This window comes from Aquarana catesbeiana, linkage group LG02 (genome assembly GCF_042186555.1).
Source record: "Aquarana catesbeiana isolate 2022-GZ linkage group LG02, ASM4218655v1, whole genome shotgun sequence".
Taxonomy (NCBI): domain Eukaryota; kingdom Metazoa; phylum Chordata; class Amphibia; order Anura; family Ranidae; genus Aquarana; species Aquarana catesbeiana.
In genome coordinates, this window is record NC_133325.1 from 200,334,030 (window position 1) to 200,355,320 (window position 21,291).

A 21,291-nucleotide genomic window follows, 5' to 3' on the forward strand; every position below is an offset into this window, starting at 1 on the left:
ATACTATTCCTCTGTACCCTAAAACTATTACTTATTTCCCTAATAACATTACAGAATGACAGGATAATGGAGAGAGTCAGAAGAAAGACTGGATTTTCTTCATCAAATTTTTCTTATATTTTGTTTTTTTCGTTACATTTTTTACCTTATATTTTTTTCTGAAGAAAAAAATCAGGTAGTAAAGTTGTGCAACCCAAAAAAAATAAAAAGAATAATCCGACATATTTTGCTATTAGGTTGGCTTCATTGGTGGCTTTACATATTATTATACATGTGTAGAGAGCATACCTCTGTGGGTATCTTTTAAAAATTCACGAAGTGTGTTTAACAGTCATACTGATTAACCTCTTCATTCCCCAAGGAGCCTGCTACACCTCTGGGACTCGAAAGGCAGTGCAAAGGGAAATTCAAAAGGATATTTATTCTATGGAGGATAACTAATAAAAAGGATCTCAATTGTCTTAACTGGAATGATAAAAAGGGCACCAAAAATGTAAAACCACACCTTTTTTTCCTATAAAAACTTACAAATGTTAAATTCTGTAGGGACATCCATTTTACAGGTACAGACATACACATCTGCATTATCGCTCTATTATCAACCCCAAAGGCTCAGAAAGACTGGTCCTAGCGTTCCACATATGACGCTTCAATCCTTGCCTTCATCTTCTGCTTCACGCTTTCTCTTTTCACCACGTCCTACAACTTCCTCTTCTTCATTCTCCTCTTCTTCTCCCTCACCACCATCTTCAACATAATCATTGTCGTCTAATTCATCATCACCTCTTCTTTTATTAAATTTGATAGCCCATCTTTCTCTTCATGCTCCCCCAAATCTGATTCACCCTCCCCCTCCTCTTCCTTCTCATCCTCTCCTGGAGGGCCGGCCTCATCCTCTTCATCTTCAGGATATTCGTATTCTTCACCCACCTCTTCAGTCTAGGGCCTCATTATCTTCCTGGTCGAAGCCATCCAATATGTGATTTGTGGAAGTTTGCAAAATATTTTGTCTCTGTAATCTTCTATGTTGGTGATCTCACAATTAAAGAGGTCCAAATTCTTCAGATTTTTTACATTTGTAAGAGCTTCCACTGTGCTCGGATCCTTGCTCTTGTTACCACTTAAGTTGAGATAAGTGAGGTTGGAACACCTTTCTGTTAACACCTACAGGTCTCCTGAGATACTGTTGTCACTGACCTCCAATTGTCTGAGTTTTCACAGCTGCGGAAGCTTTGCCAGAGAAGAAAGTTCTACATTGGCCATGCTGAGGAATTACAGCTCTTTCAGCCCATCACTCAAACCCTCAATCTCTCCATCACTAGACCGGCAATTGTCTAAAACCAACTCTGTCACCTGAGTTGGGGATCTGTTCCTCAGCTCCAGAGCAATTCGCTTCTTCATCTCCATTTTCCCGGGCCAACCTTTTGAGGGGTCACACCGGACAGCTGCACTCCCAGCGGGCCTCACTGGATCGAAGACGATGGCTGAAGTCTGATAAAAGCAATAAGGTGACCTGTACCGAGCAATCCCCGCCAACTGACCGCCCTCACTACATGGCTTCCCCTTCTCCCTCAATGGCCGCTCACCGACTGAGACTCCATTACACGGCACAGACATCCACTGTGGGTAGTGTAATACAAATGGATTTCAATATGTTGTGTACATCTTTTTATACCCTCCCTCAAATTTTGTTCACCCCCCCCCCCCCAGTCAATCCTATCTGGTCAAATTCTTCTATTATAAAACTGTATATGCTCTGGGGGTAGGGGTCTCTGAAATAGGTGCTCCCTCTCTCCTAAGAACCCCACCATCTTTTATATTTATATAGCAGTTGGGGGCTGAAGGGAGTTGTCTTTCTGTCTAGGTCTTTCATTTAAGAGGGATCATTAGCTATCTCCCTGTCCATGCCCTTCCCCTTCAACATGTCTACAGTACATGATATTCAAGCACCATTTCACCTCCTGAAATGTCATCAGAGGTGGAGTGATGTGAAATCATTGCTCAGGACGTTATCGTGACATTATCGTTATTGTGACATCACATTCCATCAAGCCTTACGATTATGGTTATACCCTCCATCACATAGATTCAAAGACCGCTGCTCTGCAATGGAGTAGCTTTTGGGGTCTAGAACATGCAGTCTGTCTTTTTATGTATCCCCTACCAGTAACTAATTGCTGGATTTGCACAGTAAGACGGTATTATTTTTTAAATTTTCTTTATTTTCTGTCCCCATTTAAGCATCTCCTTTTTCTCCTGTCACTTCTTACAATGACACAACGTTGGACTGTGTTAACAGCCTCTTCCTTGATTTCTCGTAAATGCCAGTATTGATTTTTCATATGTAAAATCATCTGCTAGAAATTGTTGTGCAAATTCAGCCTTGTTTCATGACCGATTGTATGTGAAAGCCTGCCATGCCACATGGTGCTATTCATAGGCAATAAAAATGATCCTAGCATGGCCGTTTTAAATTCTGAGCTGTGTGCATGCCTGAAAGTCTGTTTGGCAGTAGAGCTCATCCGCGTGTAGCCAGAATAGATGAAAATTATGATGTCCGGACACATTCAGAAATTTGACACAAGTATTTAGCTTGCTACAGGAATGGAACATTCATACAAAAAAGACATTTTGTTTCCAGTGTGTGTATATAAACAAAATCAATTTGACAAATAAAAGTAACGCAGTTGATCTTTCTTTGCTATAGATAGCAAATCATAGTTATGTGTTGGGAGGCTGTAATTATAGGGTCAAAGTTATGCATTTCTGGCTTTATGTGAAGACACTTGAAGCAACCACAGGAGCTGTCTTTTGTTGGCTAAAAAAAAAAAAAAAAAAAAAAAAAAAGTGACTCTAAAACAAGCTGAAAATTGCATTTGGTAAACAGGGAAATCATCATAGACAGTGTAACGAGCCCCTGCTCGCTCGGTTCCACTCTCCCGACACTCCTCTGTGGCTATTGAATTAGATTGCAGATCGCAACCTCTGATGGTTCGGTCATCCGATGTTCCGGGAATCGAACTACAGCTATGTGCCGTTCGAATCCAGTTGTGATAGCTCAGAACAAACACCAGGCAGGCTGTATGTAATGCTGGCCATACACTATACAGAAAATCGGCCGAACCCATTTTCGAAAAACGAACGTTCGACCGTGACCGCAAACGATCGTGCCATCATATAATGTCCGATAATCTGTTCAGTGGACATGAATAAATAATTTTGTGTTCGTTTTTTTACATATACCTAGTGCAGGCAGTTCGGACGGGAAACACATTAACCTTGCAATTTATCGTACGTTCGGCAGAAATTTTCCAAACATGCCGTTCGTTTTTTTTCCACAAAAACGTCACAAACGATTATCGATTTGTACCCACTAACTTGCCGAAAAACGAACGAAGTGTCCATACGAACGATTTTTCGGCCGATTTTTCGTATAGTGTATGGCCAGCATTAGTTCAAACAGGAATCTCTTTTATTGAAAGGAATACAGGCTCTTTTATACAGTAAAAGAGGACATGCATACCTCCTGCTCATATTACTCTGAACATACACCTGTGACCAGAAACCTAATTAACATGGGCTAATTAACTAATCCCTTTAGACAGCCTAGATGACTCAGTCATGACCTTTAGGCCAGACTGGCCGTCTTGTAGCTCAGAAAACCCAATCAACATTATCACAAATCAACACAGAACTCTTCTTCACACAATAGCAGAGTTAATTAACACAAACAACAATGGGGATCTAATGACTCTTATATCCCATACTAGACTTATTTACAATAAACACATTCTAGCAGGCAACAGACAGGTGGCTGGAATTGACATCAGCATCTCCTAACAGTATTTGTCCCAGCATTATGAATCAGCCACTTTTTCTAATATGGCAAATCCCGGGTCCCCAGAGTCTGTGTGTCCTGAGTAGGGATGAGCTTCGTGTTCGAGTCGAACATCGGCTGTTCGATCACTCGGCGAATTGTGAATGATATGGGCCGTTCGCGCCAAATTCGTGTGGCGCGTCACGGCCCATAATTCGCTGCAGCATCGCAATTCATTGCTGGCTGATGATTGGCCAAGCATGCACTATGACCCGCATGCTTGGCCAATCACAGCGCTGTCAGTAGAGAGAGCTGTAATTGGCCAAAGCCAGGGTGGCTGTGGCCAATTATGGCTCAGGGGGTTTAGAACACGCCCCACACTATATAAGGCCGCCTGCACGGCGGCCCTGTGTAGTGTGTTCCGGCGTGCTTAGAGAGAGAGAAAGACAGTGTCATTTCATTTGAGTTAGCTAGATTAGGCAGGACAGTCAGTGAGTTAGCTGCACTTAGTGTATTGTGTATATATATATGCATCCCAGGTGTTGTGTGTGTGTGTGTGTGTGTGTGTGTATATATATATATATATATATATATATATATATATATATATATATATATATATACACACACACACACACACTGTATTCAGTTTAGCTAGATCCGTTCCTGTTATCTTCCTACTGACAGGCAGGCTTGTCTTGATACAGTATTTACAGCTACCTGAAGAAAATTGCTGGTGTTCTTTTGATCCTATTAGTACCACAGTCAGGCAGCTAGACTATTTACAGTTAGTGTAGTGCGTCCTCCCCACAGTGTTCAGTTAAAGCTATAAGTTAGTTTAGTGTGACCTTTGCACAGTGTTCGGCTAAAGCTACAAGTTAGTGTAGTGCGTCCTCCTCACAGTGTTCAGCTAAAACTACAAGTTAGTGTATTGCGACCTCTGCACAGTGTTAAACTAAAGCTACAAGTTAGTGTAGTGTGTCCTCTGAACAGTGTTCAGCTAAAGCTACAAGTTAGTGTAGTGCGTCCTCCTCACAGTGTTCAGCTAAAACTACAAGTTTGTTTTCTGCGAGCTCTGCACAGTGTTCACCTAAAGCTACCTGTAGAATGTTGGTGGTGTTTTCCTGATCCTATCACTACCGCAGGCAGCTAAATAAGCTACAAGTTAGTGTAGTGCAAGCTCTGCACAGTGTTCAGCTAAAACTACCAGTAGAAGGTTGGTAGTGTTTTCCTGATCCTATCACTACCGCAGGCAGCTAAATAAGCTACAAGTTAGTTTTTTGCGAGCTCTGCACAGTGTAAAACTAAAGCTACCTGTAGAAGGTTGGTGGTGTTCTCATACTACAGGCAGGCAGTTGATTTTGCTAGCTGCAGTATCAGTGTATATATATATATATATATATATATATATAATATCCCAGCTTAGTGCAGCTACAGGCCATTAGTATGTCTGGAAGGCCAACAAGGAGAGGCAGACAGTCACAAGCCAATAAAAGAGGGCAAGCAGGCTCTGTGTTTAGAGGCAACAGTGCTGGTCGTGGAGACGGTGCATCCTCATCAGCACGTGGCCGTGGGACACGCTTGGCCTTTTGCAGCTGGCCGTGTTGAGCCGCAACATGCGGAAGACTTGGTCGAGTGGATGACCAAGCCGTCTTCATCCTCCTCCTCCTCATCCTCTCTCACCCATGCTCAGGGTACTTTGGTAAAGCAGCTGCCAACACGGCCTCTTCCCTCGGCTCAATGGCATCAGTTTCTCCTTCCCTAGCCCCACCATGTCCTCCTGAGAAGTCCCTCGAACTGTTTGACCACAGTGTTGGGTACATGCTCCAGGAGGATGCCCAGCGTTTAGAAGGCTCTGATGATGATACTGAGCTAGATGAAGGCAGTAACGTGAGCATGGACAGAGGGGGTGCCCAAGGACAGCAATCTGGCAGTCATGCTCCCCCTGCTGCAACATACTGCCAGGTTTGCTCCAGTGATGAGGAGGGAGGGAATGATGAGGTCGCTGACTCAACGTGGGTGCCTGATAGGAGAGAGGAGGAGGAGGAGGAACATCACCAACGAGGCAGGATGCCCTCCAGGGGCCAGCCTAAGGGCAGCACACTGACTGCATCACACCCCAAAGCTCCGCATGTGCAGGGCGCTGCTGTCTCTGCACGTTATTCCAAAAGTTCTTTGGTGTGGGCCTTTTTTGAGACGAGTGCATCAGATTGCACCGCTGCTATTTGCAACATATGTCTCAAGCGTATCTCGCGTGGCCAAAACATCTCCCGCTTGGGCACCACATGCTTGACCAGACATATGTTGACCTGCCATGCAGTTCGTTGGCAAGCGTATCTAAAAGACCCACACCAAAGAACAAAGAGGACCTCTCCTTCCTCCTCATCAGCTGAGATCTCCAACCCCACTATACCTTCAGTCCTCTCTGAGACCTGCACTGAGAGAAATGAAGGTGTAGAATTAGGTGTGTCACAGCCAAGTACTTGTGGGCAATCTGCTTTCTGTACACCGACGTCAGATTGTACCAGGCAAATTTTACTGCCCCAGCTGCTGCACCGCCGAAAGAAGTTCGCTCCCAGCCATCCACATGCCCAGCGGTTGAATGCTAGCTTGGCAAAATTGCTAGCACTTCAACTGCTGCCTTTTCAGTTGGTAGACTCTGCCCCCTTCCGTGAGTTTGTGGAATGTGCGGTTCCTCAGTGGCAGGTACCCAAACTCATGGAAGGCGATTCCGGCTCTCTACCGGCATGTGGAAGGCAATGTCTTGACCTCGCTAGACAGGGCGGTCAGCGGTAAGGTGCATATTACCGCTGACTCATGGTCCAGCAGGCATGGACAGGGACATTACCTAAGTTTCACCGCGCATTGGGTGACTCTGCTGGCAGCTGGGAAGGATGCAGGACAAGGTGCAGTAGTGTTGGAGGTTGTTCCGCCACCACGCCTCCAAAATGCCACTACTAATGATTGTGACACACCTCTCTCCTCCACCCCCTCCTCTTCTCTTCTTCTTCCTCCATGGCCTCTTCCAGTGTTTTGTCCTCGGAACCAGCGGTGCTCCGTAGCCGTTCAAGGGGCTACGCAAGTATGCAGGCCGAAAGATGCCATGCGGTGCTTGAGCTGGTGTGCTTGGGGGACAGGAGCCACACGGGGCAGAGGTTCTGTCAGCTCTGCAGGGGCAGGTTCAGAGGTGGTTGACGCCACGCCAACTTAAGGCAGGAATGGTGGTTTGCGACAATGGCACCAACCTCCTCTCTGCCCTCCGACAGGGACAAATGACCCATGTGCCCTGTTTGGCTCACGTCCTTAACTTGGTGTTGCAGCGGTTCTTGGGCAAGTACCCAGGCTTACAGCATGTCCTGAGGCAGGCCAGGAAAGTCTGTGTGCATTTCCGCCAGTCATATAATGCCAGTGCTCGGCTGGCAGACCTCCAAAAGGAGTTTTAACCTGCCCAAGAACCGCCTAATCTGTGACATGCCCACCAGGTGGAACGCGGCAGAGGGCCATCAATGAGTACCTGTGCGACTATGGCACCAGGACAGGGTCAGGGGAGCTTGTTTTCTTTTCCCCACACCAGTGGGCCATGATCAGGGATGCATGCACTGTCCTGTCACCATTTGAGGAGGCCACGAGGATGGTGAGCAGTGACAGTGCATGCATCAGTGACACGTTCCCCCTTGTCCACCTGTTGGAGCACACGCTGCGTGGAATAATGGACAGGGCACTTGAGGCAGAACAGAGGCAGGAAGAGGAGGACTTCCTTAGCTCTCAAGGCCCCCTTTATTCAGACAGTGTCCCTGCGTGCCCGCCGATCACACAGGAAGAGGACGAGGAGGAGGAGGAGGATTGTGTCAGTATGGAGGTGGAGCCTGGCACTCAGCATCAGCAACAGTCTTTAAGGGATCAGTCCCAAGAAACACATGGACTTGTACGTGGCTGGGAGGAGGTGGCTGCGGACCATGTCGTCCTTAGTGACTCAGAGGACTCCGGACCGAATGCCTCAGCAAACCTACGCTGCATGGCCTCCCTGATCCTGCAAAGCCTGCGTAAGGATCCTCGTATTCGTGGTATCAAGGAGAAGGACCAATACTGGCTGGCAACCCTCCTTGATCCACGTTACAAGGGTAAGGTTGCGGACCTTATCTTGCCATTGCAGAGGGAGCAGAGGATGAAACATCTTCGGGAGGCCTTGCAGAAAGGTCTGTGCAACGCGTTCCCAGAGACTGGGAGGTTACAAACTCCTGTTTCTGGACAACGTGTTGCTGAGGCTTCGGTCAGTCAAAGAAGGAGCGGTGGAGAAGGTGGCCGTCTGACTGATGCGTTTAGACAATTTTTTAGTCCGCAGCCCCAAGGTATGATCGGTTCCAGCAACCATCGCCAGCGTCTGTTTTACATGGTGCAGGAATACCTAGGGGCAAGATCTGACTTGGACACCTTTCCCACCGAAAATCCTCTGGGTTACCGGGTCTTGAGGATGGATCACTGGCCTGTCCTGCATCCAGCGTTCTTTCGGAACGCACATTCAGTGCTGCTGGAGGCTTTGTAACCGATCACAGGGTGCGTCTGTCCACCGACTCGGTCGATCGACTGACCTTCATAAAAATGAATCAGTCTTGGATCACCAACAGCTACCAAGCACCTGATGCTGATGTAACCGAATAATTTTTTTTGAAATCTCAGATCCCTTCAAAGACTGCCTACGCTAATGCTGAGTGACTATCCTGAGTAATTATCCTCTTCCTCCTCAATGATCACGCTGATAGCTTGTAAGAACATTTTTGGTTCTGGGTGCCGCCACCAGTGCCTAATGTCCAATTTTTCTGCCCCTGTTTAACAGGGGCGTGTAAGTACAATTTTTGAGGCAATACTTTGGAGCAGAGCTCGTTCCTGCGTTCCAACTAGAGTATCTGTATGGGGTTGCAGTGTTGTGGCACCAGCACCAGTGCCTAAGGCCCAATTTTTCAGCCCCTGTTCAACAGGGGCATGTGATTACAATTCTTGATCTAATATTTCACAGCAGGGCCCATTTCTGCGCCCACCAAGAGCGAGTGAGGACTTGCAGTGTTGTGGCACCAGCACCACCACCACCACCACCACCAAAGGCCTGATTTTTCTGCCCCTGTTCAACAGGGGCATGTAATTACAATTCTTGATCTAATATTTCACAGCAGGGCCCTGTGAGGACTTACAGTGTTGTGGCCACAACAACACCTAAGGCCCAAATTTCTGCTGAGTATATAGGGCAGGCCCCTACTTTCAAACATCCAACTTACAAACGACTCCTACTTGCAAACGGAAGGAGACAACAGGAAGTGAGATGAAATCTACCCCTAGGAAGGGAAATTCTCTCCTGTAAGAGTTAATATGGGAAAAACATTTCTTCTTTCCACTGATGCTTTATCACCAATCCTTGTTTCACAAAAAACCCCACATTTTCCAAAAACATTTGTCATTGGGACAAAAAGTGAGGTGAAATCTTCTGAAGAGGAGCACAGACAGCAAAACAAATGTCACAGGGGTGATAACCCTTCCCTATGTTTTCCAAAAAGCTTAAAATAGATTTTTTGGCTGGAGCTAAACATGTTAAAAATGTACCAGTTCAAAATTACAAACAGATTCTACTTAACAAACCTACAGACCCTGTCTTGTTTGCACCACCTGTATACTGTTTCCTTTTTTTAATTTGGGTGCGGGGTTCCCCTTAATATCCATATCAAGACCCAAAGGGTCTGGTAATGGACTGGGGGGTACCCATGCCGTTTGTCTCACTGATTTTCATCCATATTGCCAGGACCCGACATTACATTAAAGCCGCAAGCAGTTTTGAATGACTTTTTTTCCTTTAAAAATGACATTTTGTGCAGGGACTGTTCTAAGCAGGATCAACACGCGCCACTTTACAGGCATACTATAGACACCCCCCAGGTATGATATTTAAAGGAATTTTTCACTTTTTTTTCTTTTACTTTAAGCATCATTAAAATCACTGCTTTTTTTTTTACGTTTTTAAATGTTTTTTTTGCATTGATACATGTCCCCTGGGGCAGGACCCGGGTCCCCAACCCCTTTTTAGGACAATACCAAGCAAATTAGCCTTTAAAGTGATTTTGAACGTTCGAGTCCCGTAGACATCAATGGGGCTCTAACGTTCGTGCTAATTTTCGGTCCGTTCGCAGGTTCTGGTGCAAACCGAACCGAGGCTTGCATTCAGTCCCCTCCAAAAGCCTCTATCCCGGGTGAGTCTGTCACAGACAGGATATCATTTTACAATGAAATTCAAACACATAGCACATGTTCTGCAGCCAGATTGCTAAGAGATGTGACTTCTACAACATTAGGGGTTGGTTCAGTTCTCTAAAGTACATTAATAAAGCACTAATGCATTAATGGTGTTTGCAGTGTTTAAAATATGACACTAGGCTTGCAACGGGACAGCAACACAATCACTTCTCCACAAACCACAATCACTTCTCCACAAACCTCCAACAGTACAGGGGAACCTGACACTTGCCAGTTTAACTTGTTTACGGTTTGGACACGCAGACATAAAATAGTGGATGACTGGATCAGGATCTCTGCTCTAGTTTATTCATCAAACAAAAGTGCAGCTAGGAATAACAAAAATGTCTGATGCTTTTTCATGGTGCTGTATCATAGACTATTCTAGCCCAGGAAGCAGCAATGGAAAAAAACACCAAACAGCCAATGAGAAAACCACAAAGTTTCAAGAAAAAAGGAGATATAAACTTAGAGGTTTATTTACTAAAACTTCAGAGTCCAAAATCTGGTGCAGCTGTGCATGGTAGCCAATAAGTTTCTAACTTCAGCTTGTTCAATTAAGCTTTGACAAAAAAACCCTGGAAGCTGATTGGTTTCTATGGAGAGCTGCACCAGATTTTGCACTCTTCAGTTTTAGTAAATTAACACCATAGTGTCAAGACTTCCAAAAATAATATTGCTGTCCCATTTGGGGTCTATTGTGCTAAAACAACAGGTTCATTTAACGTAGCCTACTATAGCATGCACCTATCTTTCTATTGCTCTGTTTGGCTGCAGGGAGTGATGGAAAGATCTTTGACAGCTGTTGATCGCTAAAGGTGTAGCTTACACAGAGCTACGATCTGCCTGTGTGACAGCAACATCAAAATAGTATAGGGTAAGGTTCATGTCCAATCTGACCTACAAGAAGACCAGAACAGCTGCCACCGGAGGTGCAGTAAGAATAATATCTTGCCATGCAAAATAGAAAAAAAGACAAGTTTGTTCCAGATCTTGGCATAGAGGCTTTTAGTAGAGTGCCTTTCGCACCCCCCAAAGTAGAGCTCACTCTTGGAGCAACTCTGGAGCTATCTAGGTTGTCCGGCTTCCCCTTCCGCCATTATGCTTGCATCTCTGGTCTGTGCATGTGTGAAGGGGAATCGACTTCTGTATTGTGAAGTAGATTGCCAGGAAGCACCAAGACTTCTGTGGTCAGAATGGAGGGGTGATCATGACTACCAAGCTCATTCTTGACAGCTTCCAGAGGAATTTCATTACGAGAGAAGTTGGGGAAAATCATATACAGTAGGCTTGATTGCAGTTTCATGGAGAAACTCAGCTTCTGTTTTCTGCTTTAGGGAGCAGAAACCGAGTCAGACCTCTTCTTAAATTGGCATTTGCTGTGAGAAGCAAAGAAGCCTGTCTGTGGTAGGCCACCTGTGGACAAGCCTCCCCCTCATGCTCTGGCAAGCTTGCATGATTGACAGTATGTCCGTGTATTCCAGTCCCCTAGGAGGTAAATTGCTTCCGGAATTTGCTGGTGATCTTCCTACCCAGACATTCTGGGTTCTACATCTCTCAATAGCATATTGCCACGAGATCCTCCCTGGAGCTGAAAATACGCAATTGCTGTCCTGTTGCTCAACCACAAGATGACTGGCCACCCTTGATTCTGTGTAGCAAGGTCAAAGTGATAAAAAAGGCTGCCTGACCTTCCAGCGCTTTCGAGACTACCTTCCTTGGCTAGCAATCTCCGCTTGCCTTGACTGACAGACCCTCGCAGTGCGCCTTCCAGGCTGTCTTGCCGATATGATTCATCACATTGATCCAGTCAGATGGTTCGTGACATCCTCAAGGTCTTTCCATCACCGCGGACTGCTATACATACTGCGTGACATTGCCCATGCACCCAAGGAATCATCGCTATGAATTGTAACATTACGGCCAGGAGGCTGAGAGTCGTCCAGGAAGTAGAGGCATCTGATCTCAGAATTCTCCTTATGACCGCCACCGTCCTTTTCTGATGGAAGCAAAACAGAGGAACCAGTAGAGCCCCCACAGGCACTTTAACACGTTGGCAAGCAAAAGTTGGCCTTTTTTTTTTTATGTAGAAAGGAATGACGCCCAGGTAGTGGCGAACCTGGAGACCCTGTTCTCCAAGAGGAAGAACTGACAGGGCACTGAAACCTCTGTGAACATTCTTAGAGAGATTCATAGGCTAAAAGGTAGGCTGATAAAGCGGAGATGTGTCCAACCAATCGCTAAATTTACTTTGGAATAAAAAAGAAAAGAAAAAATTTTGGGATGTAAGGCTAATGCCGCGTACACACGAGCGGACTTTACGGCAGACTTTGCCCGGCGGACTTTTTGACGGACTTTACGACGGACTTTCTGAATGAACGGACTTGCCTACACACAATCAACCAAAGTCCGTCGAATTCGTACGTGATGATGTACGACCGGACTAAAATAAGAAAGTTCATAGCCAGTAGCCAATAGCTGCCCTAGCGTGGCTTTTTGTCCGTCGAACTAGCATACAGACGAGCAGACTTTTCGACCGGACTCGAGTCCGTCAGATAAATTTAAAACATGTTTCAAATCTAAGTCCGTCCAACTTTTGAGCAAACAAAGTCCGCTGGAGCCCACACACGATCGAATTGTCAGACGAAATCCAGTACGCCGGACCAAGTCTGCCGTAAAGTCCGATCTAGCGAAAGCCTCCAGCCATCTGCTGCAAGCGTATGCTTCTCTCCAACCCCCGAGACCTACAAACAGGTGTGGGTAGGAAACCTACAATCTCTCCTGTGAGATGGGACCAGGACAGCTCCCCTCTGAGTCTGAAGTGTCTGTAAGTATTGTAACCACCGTGGTTGCAGTGGATCTGGCAGCTCCGAGGGGAAGAAAAAGGTCCGGAGAAGGAACAGTGAGAAATCCACCGAAGTGACCATGAGTGCCTATCCTCCAAGGATCTGCACAATCCAATGTCCAGTAACCCGTGATGCGTGCCCACTGGGACTTACCTTAAAAGTCTGGGCATGTGCCTGGTAAAAGGGTTTTGTGAGTACCTGCGGTACACCCAAAGATTTTCATTTATGGACCTTATGAAAGGTTGCCCCTAGAGGAGCGGAACCTAGCGGGAGAAACATATTTCTCCCTTTATTTATTATTATTTATTTTTAGATATATATACTTTTATTTTTTTTGTACTTTTCTGCTTTCTGTTATGGGAGAAGAACGGACCCCCCTCCTGTCACTTCCGACATGGCTGTCTCTGGTTTCATATCAAACCGAGATCTTGCACTATAAAGTGACTATTCCAATATATCTTAAGACATAAGATATATTATGAACAAGGAAACAAGAGTGGGAAATTATTAGCAAAAGCAGTTCAAAATAAGAAAGTGACTTCAACAATACATCAAATAAGAGATAAACAAGGTACACCACACTCTTCGAATGAGGAGATTGCTAAACAGTTCGAAAATTATTATCAATCCTTATACAACATTCCTTCCAATCCCATGTGCCCACATAACACAGACAAAAGAACAAAACTCATTCAAGATTTCCTAGAGAAACATAGCCCCCCTCAAATAGCAGAAAATACAGCCCAAGAACTTGAAGCCCCTATATCAGGCCCAGAATTTGACAAAGCTATAAAGGATATGAAAATAGGCAAAGCCCCAGGCCCGGATGGACTACCCTTACAATATTATAAGACATTCACCAATATACTGAAACCAAGGTTTGAAAACCTTCCAATCACTACACACTGAACAACAGCCCCCAAAACAACTATTAGAAGCACACATAACTGTGATTCCCAAAGAAGGCAAAGATACAGATCAGGTTACTAACTACAGACCAATTTCACTAATCAATGTTGACGTAAAAATATATGCCAAAATATTAGCTAATAGACTTCTACCTTTATTAACCTCCCTCATTTCTTTAGATCAAGTAGGATTTATCCCAGTTAGAGAAGGACGAGACAATACAATCAAAGCATTAAACATAAATCATTGGTTAACATCCAATAAGAAACAGGGATTCTTTCTCTCCCTAGATGCTGAGAAGGCGTTTGACAGAGTGGCCTGGGACTTCATTGACGCAGTATTAAAACATATAGGAATTGTTCCTCAAATGAGATCATACATCAGAGCATTATATTCAAACCCAACAGCACGAGTTTGTGTCAATGGCCACCTGTCGAACGCCTTCCACTTACGCAACGGTACTAGACAGGGATGCCCCTTATCTCCACTTTTGTTCGTCCTCACACTAGAACCACTACTAAATAAAATCAGATCCACTCCTGATATTAGGGGAATAGAAATCCAAAATCATACGTATAAAGTCGCAGCTTTTGCGGATGACATGCTTCTTTTCCTCTCAGAACCCCACATCTCTATACCCAATCTTGTACAAGACCTAGAACACTATCAATTATTATCAAATCTAAAAATCAATCACTCAAAATCTAATGCCCTCAACATCTCACTACCCCCAAGTTCAGTAGAAATGTGCCAAAAAAACTTCTCCTTCTCATGGGCCAACCATAGTATTACATATCTCGAAATTGAAATACCTACAAATCGAAATGATCTCTTCAAACTTAATTCACACCTATCCTAAAAGAAACACATGATGATTTAAAAAGATGGAATTCCTTGAACGTATCTTGGTTTGGAAGAGCTTCCTAATAAAAATGACAATCCTACCCCGATTTCTCTGTTATGCAAACAATTCCCATTAGACTACCAACATCATTCTTCGAGTCCTTTCGCAAAGCATGCTCCACCTTTATATGGAGGAGTAAATTTCCCAGAGTCAAATTCACTAGACTTAACTTACCCAAAAATAAGGGGGGAATTGCATTACCTGATCTAAAGAAATATCATCAGGCAGCCCTCCTAACTCGAATAGTAGATTGGAACATCCATCATACAGTGAAAAACTGGGTATCCTTAGAGCAAAAACAATTCTCCCAACAGAATAAATCTCTACCATGGATACATCCTAAAAATCACTCAAAAAATATCAAAGCCCATCCCCTAATAGGCCCTACATTACAAATCTTTCGCAACACCTTTAAAAGAACTAATCCATCTCCTTGGCTTAGACCCCTTACACCACTTAGAAACAACCCAGACTTTCCCCCCAGGTTTAGAACAAAACTTCCTCTCAAATTCCTGGCCTCATAAAGAAATCCTGGTCAGTCGTTTCTTTAAGAATAAGAAACTTCTGTCCAGAGAGGAACTAAATAAAGACATTAACCCAAACCAGATCCCACAATGGAACTATATACAAATTAGACACTTTCTGACCAGAAATGAGACAGCCCATCATGGAGAAGACACCTCACGACGCTAGAGGAACTATGTACAAAAACTCCCCCCACAAAGACACATTATATCTACCCTTTACAATTCGCTTTTTGGGGACAAAACTGAGTTCTCCAGTGCGTCGTGCCAAGCTTGGGAACAAGATCTCAATATATCTCTTACAGAAGCAAACTGGGAAACAATATACATGTACGCACATAAAGGATCTCTTAATGTAGCCACCCAGGAGTGTGGCTTCAAAATCATTACCAGGTGGTACAGAACACCCACCCTACTGCACAAATTCTCCCCTTGCATCTCTGACAGGTGCTGGAGATGTAAACAGGAGGAAGGCTCGATGCTTCATATTTGGTGGTCATGCCCTCTAATCCAGAACTTCTGGAAAATGGTTCACGAAACCATTACTTCACTCACTTCAGAGAACTTAAGTTTTAATCCAGCACAATACCTCCTACACTACAATTCAATCCCCAAAAAACTATATTTAAAATCTCTATCCATGTTCATGATAAATGCAGCAAGACGCTGTATCCCATGTCACTGGCGTTCAAACACTATTCCATCGAAAAAATAATGGTTCCAGAGAGTAAACAATATAGAAAAGATAGAAGAACTTATAAGTATATCACAGGAGAAGATATCTAAATTTGCATCAACATGGTACAACTGGACTGAATTCAAAAACTCAGGCTTACAAAGCAATTATTAATTAATAATAGAATCCTTCCACAAAAATAAATCATACAGAAATGCCAAAGAGACTACTGCAATAAATGAATCGTCTTTACTCACCTTCTCCCCCCTCTTATTTTAAATTAATCCCCCCCCCCACCCCCTCCCACCCCTTTCCTTTAGTGATTTACTTCACCTCAATATTCATTACGTAAGAATGTTTAGATATATAATAAGTAAATGCTTAAAATCTAGCTATTAGTATTGTCCAAAATCATTTCAACATCATTATCTAATGTAAATTTCAGTACAACCCAAATGTGACTAAGATGATTATGTGATTATACCAATACTATTTTGTATTATGTTTCTATGTTCAACCAATAAAACATTTTGTGGAAAAAAAAATAAAGTGACTATTCCAATTTTGTTTCTAGGAAGCCAAACACAGCCACGGGTCTCAACCATAGGGTACCCCTAGCCGTAACTGAGTATAGCATTGCCTTGGCCAGGCACCAGGTTGAGACTATTGCTGCTTCCGCAGTGAAATTTGCCGATACATCTTGGGCGGGTCCCAAGATATCAGCCCTAAAGATTTCCTCCACAACCCTATCCAGGGAGCAGCAGCCCAAAGTACCCCAAGGTAAGGGCCTCTGTTGAGTGGCAGGCCCTTCCCAGCCGCCACCCTATTGGACAATAGCCGGTCCCACTGTAGGCATGGATTTCACCAATGCTATATCCACCTTGAATTAAACCAGTTTCCTAATGGAAAAGTGATTGCTCATTGAAAGGGTAAATATGACTTTTTGTCTTTTAACCCATGTAATGGTCTGCATGACTGCCTGGATACACAGTTCTCCAAATAAAAACTGACACCAACTAGCTCCAGATCTTCCTCTGGTGCAAGGGAGCTAAAATCATTTGCAGGCTGCTCCCCCTCATCAAGAGTACTGAGAGGATGAATGATCCATGAGGCAGGTTGTTCTGCTAGTGGCTAGACCCGCAACAAGGGGGCTGGCTAGCTAGAGTAATTACAGCGAGTTTAAAACAGAAGTTTTGTGCCACCTTATAACTAATAAAGACATTTGGTATTACCTGTCAGCTGCAAACTTCAACCAGGCCGACTTCACTCACCAGCATCCTGGGCATAGGCACTGTGCCACAGGTCCTGCAAGACTCTTGTTGCGGTGCTGGCTGAAGAAAGTCCGCCTTTCTATGGCCTCTGGCTCTGTTCTTTGAGAGCGTGGGCGCGCGGAGCTGAAGCAAATCAAAGCAATCCACATGAGAGGGCACTCTTTTCCTGAAAACTTACCAACACGGTGGTCCCCACCTAAGTGTTGAGGGTCTTGTGTATGGGTGGTGACTGATACTCGAACTGTGGAGAAATGGGACGACCAGCTGAGAGACAGACAGCTGCAGAAAGACCGAGAAGAGGAAAAATAGATAAGGCAACAGCGACTTCGCTTCTCCCTCTATTAATGTATATCTAAATATATACATACACATATATACATCTACACACTCTCTCCTTTCCCCCTTTTTTTTTTTTTTTTTTTTTTTTTTAAACAATATGCATGCTTATATAAATACATGCACAAACCGCTCCATATAACACCCCCCCCCCCACACACACACACACACACACACACACACACACATACATACCAACCAACATAAGAACACACACATGTATACACAAACATATATATGAACATATATACATACTGCAGAGGGTCAGCCTGGGATGAAAGTCTAAGAGAGGAGCTGTTTAGTAGAGAGAGAGAGACAGCAGCAGGCTGTGTGAAAATGTCCATTGCTGGATGGTGTGCTGGGTGAGCTTAACCACATAAAGAATGTAGCTCTGATTGGAGCCATGAACTGTTACCTATAAGCCTGTGTGCTGCTGAACTGCGAGCTGTACCTGTGTGCACAACTGTGTGACAAGACAAGTCTGTCTTATCTCATGTTTATTCTGCTGAATAAAGCCACTTTTGTTTTAATGGGCTGGCTCTGAGCCAGCTGTCCACCCCTCTGATCCCCTACAATACACATATATATATATATATATATATATATATATATATATATATATATATACACACACACACACACACACACACACACACACACACACACACACACACACACACACACACACACACACACACACACACACACACACACATCTGCCCCAAACCTATACATACACAACTTACAAACATAAGCTATACCTACAGCCAGCCTAGGACAGCAAAGGACAGAGAACCTGTCTAGGGGGAGTAATGTACCCAGACCAGTGCCACTGCAGGAGGAAAAACAGGAGGTGCAGAAAATGACAGGAGACAAACAAAGGCAAAGGTAAGAAGGATGCAAAGCTGGCCTCCACAAACCCAACAAGTGTTGCAGGCACCAACCTTAAAGGCAGATTTCATTCCTAAAGAGGAAAAACTGCCCAGCTCCATCGAGACCCACAGAAGGAGCTCCCAAGCTACTCTGGCGCTTTTAGCAGCCTGATACTGTGACTTCGTACTGGGAGAGGCTTAACCCAGCCGGCAGCTGCCTGGAGGCAGAAGGGGGAACATAGTACTGCTTACTCTTCACTGGTGCGTGGAGGTATGAGGACAAAAAGAAGAATGGGGTGGGGCCTAACTGGCCTTTAATTTATGCTATTTCATTGGTCCTGAGGGAGGGGAGAAAGGCGGAGCCTATCACTAGTATGCTGCCATGGTGGCGTCAGGAAATAGCTTTTGTAAACTGGTTGTAAAAGCAAATACACATCTGTGAGTCTGGTTTTTGACCCCAGATTGAACCACCAGTGACAAAATTCTAACATAATCCATTATTCCTGCTGTAATGGAGTTGTATTCATAAAATGTGGTTACACTGTAAAAAAAATGCATTTAGACATTAAACATGACTTTATTAGAAAGGGCAGAATGCAGATGGGACACCTTCTAAGAGGGGCATACATAGAATTCATATCATATTTGTTGTCACATTGTGATTTATATGTTGTCCAATTGTAAAACCTTGTTGGAGGGAAATTCAAAGGTATTTAAAAAAGTTGGAATGAAGGGTGTTTGACGAGCATAAAAAACCTACAGCCCACCCCTCACATTCTTTGATTGTCTGTCAGAAAACATGGCTGCAGTTTGCAGCTGCAGCGCCTGCTTTGCCATTGGAAGTATAAAGGCATATCTGAGAGTGTGAAAGTCTCAATGGGTTATGAAGTTTGCTTAGTCCTTGTTTTTGCTGCTGTTTGCCTAATTAACATATTTTCATGTTCATTGCACATCATTTTAACCACTTTAGCCCCGGAAGATTTTACCCCCTTCCTGACCAGAGCACTTTTTGCAATTCGGCACTGCATCGCTTAAACTGACAATTGCGAGGTCGTGCGACGTTGCACCCAAACAAAATTGACGTCCTTTTTTCCCACAGATAGAGCTTTCTTTTGGTGGTATTTGAACACCTCTGCGGTTTTTATTTTTTGCGCTATAAACAAAAAAAAGCGACAATTTTGAAAAAAAAAAAAAAACAAATTATTTTTTACTTTTTGCTATAATAAATATTCCCCAAATATATATAAAAAACCTGTTTTTTTTTCCTCAGTTTAGGCCGATATGTATTCTTCTACATATTTTTGGTAAGAAAATCGCAATAAGCGTATATTGATTTATAGTGTCTACAAAATAGGGGATAGTTTTATAGCATTTTTATCATTAATTTTTTTTTTTAGTAATAGTGGCAATCTGCTATTTTTATCGGGACTGCGACATTATGGCGGATACATCAGACATTTTTGGCACTATTTTGGGACCATTGTCATTTATACAGCGATCTGTGCTATAAAAATGCATTGATTACTGTGTAAATGACATTGGTAGTGAAAGGGTTAACCACTAGGGGGCGATGCAGGGGTTAAGTGTGTCCTAGGGAGTGATTCTAACTGTGGGAGGTTGGGCTACTAGTCACATGACAGCGATCACTGCTCTCGATGACAGGGAGCAGTGATCTCTGTCATGACACAAGCCAGAATGGGGAAGTGCCTTGTTTACATAGGCACTTCCCTGTTCTGAGGCTCCGTGACTCGATGTCCGCCGGTCCCGCGGGCATGGTCACGCTGTACGCGGTGCGTGCCTGCTATCCCTGGCTCTTAAAGAGAAATTAAAGTGGAAGTTCAGCCTAAAACTAAAATCTCTAAATCTGCTTGCAGCCACATTGTAAGACTAACCTACCTAACCCTGTAAGGTAGATATGCCCATTTGCCCACCGCTGCCATTGTGCCGACGTATATCGGCGTGCGGCGGTCGGCAACTGGTTAATATCTGCCAAGCATATTGTCCAAGTGTGAGGTCACGTTAGGGGACTGTAGCTCAAAAATACAGAATATTTCTTTATTTGGGCCCCAATATATTTGAGCAAATTGGCTATTTTATAAAACTTACCAGCATCTACCCAAAATTGAGTTCTCCATTATGCATGAGATTACAGTGTAATACTGTGAGTTAAAATGTCATATTCATGCTAAAATGATAGAACTAGCCTTTATCTATGCAGCTGGAAAACATCATGAATTACTGAAATATGTAAAAGGCATGGCAGATTACTGAGAAATATTGTATAGAAAAATATTTGCTAGGACATGCTGCTGCTTTTTCTTATTTCAGCCTGTCATTTAGCAGTGATAAAACAGAGGCAGTCTCCCAAGCTACACTCATTTGTGAAATGCGCATCCTGGTTTAAAATGGATGACTGCAGCGGCAGCATTTCTACGTGGTCCTCACAAAGGGCAGGCAAAATTGATTTATTCATGATGGAAGCCAAAATAAATTGTTAGCAATTTCACCTGTACCTTTGATACATGCAGGAAAAACAAATAAGCAATTCTGCAAATTGCTTGAAGCCAAGTCAATATGAATTGACAGGAAACATAGCAATTATAGCAAATTCCAAAGCAGGAAAAAAAAAAAAAAAAGAGGCAAAAAAAGGAACCAGCCAAAGCTTGGCTGCTAGTAGCAGTTCTCAGAGAATTTTCTATTAGGGTTGCTCAGCAGCACTTATGGTTTTTATTCACTTGTCAGTCTCTGCGGGGCTGGCTAGTTCATTGTGATATTGTTAAGAATAGGAAAAGCTAAAATACACGTGCTATTGTATGGGAAAATAACTTTCACTACCTTTGCATTAACGTGTGTTGGCATT

The 21,291-nt window shown here is 43.8% G+C and overlaps 1 protein-coding gene and 1 pseudogene across 6 annotated transcripts in view; one reads left to right on the plus strand and one right to left on the minus strand.

Moving 5' to 3' along the window:
* ENOX1 (ecto-NOX disulfide-thiol exchanger 1) overlaps positions 1-21,291 on the plus strand; it is an 855,443-nt gene that overhangs the window by 472,491 nt on the left and 361,661 nt on the right. The window lies entirely within an intron of this gene.
* Positions 650-1,407, minus strand: LOC141129850 (acidic leucine-rich nuclear phosphoprotein 32 family member E pseudogene; annotated as a pseudogene).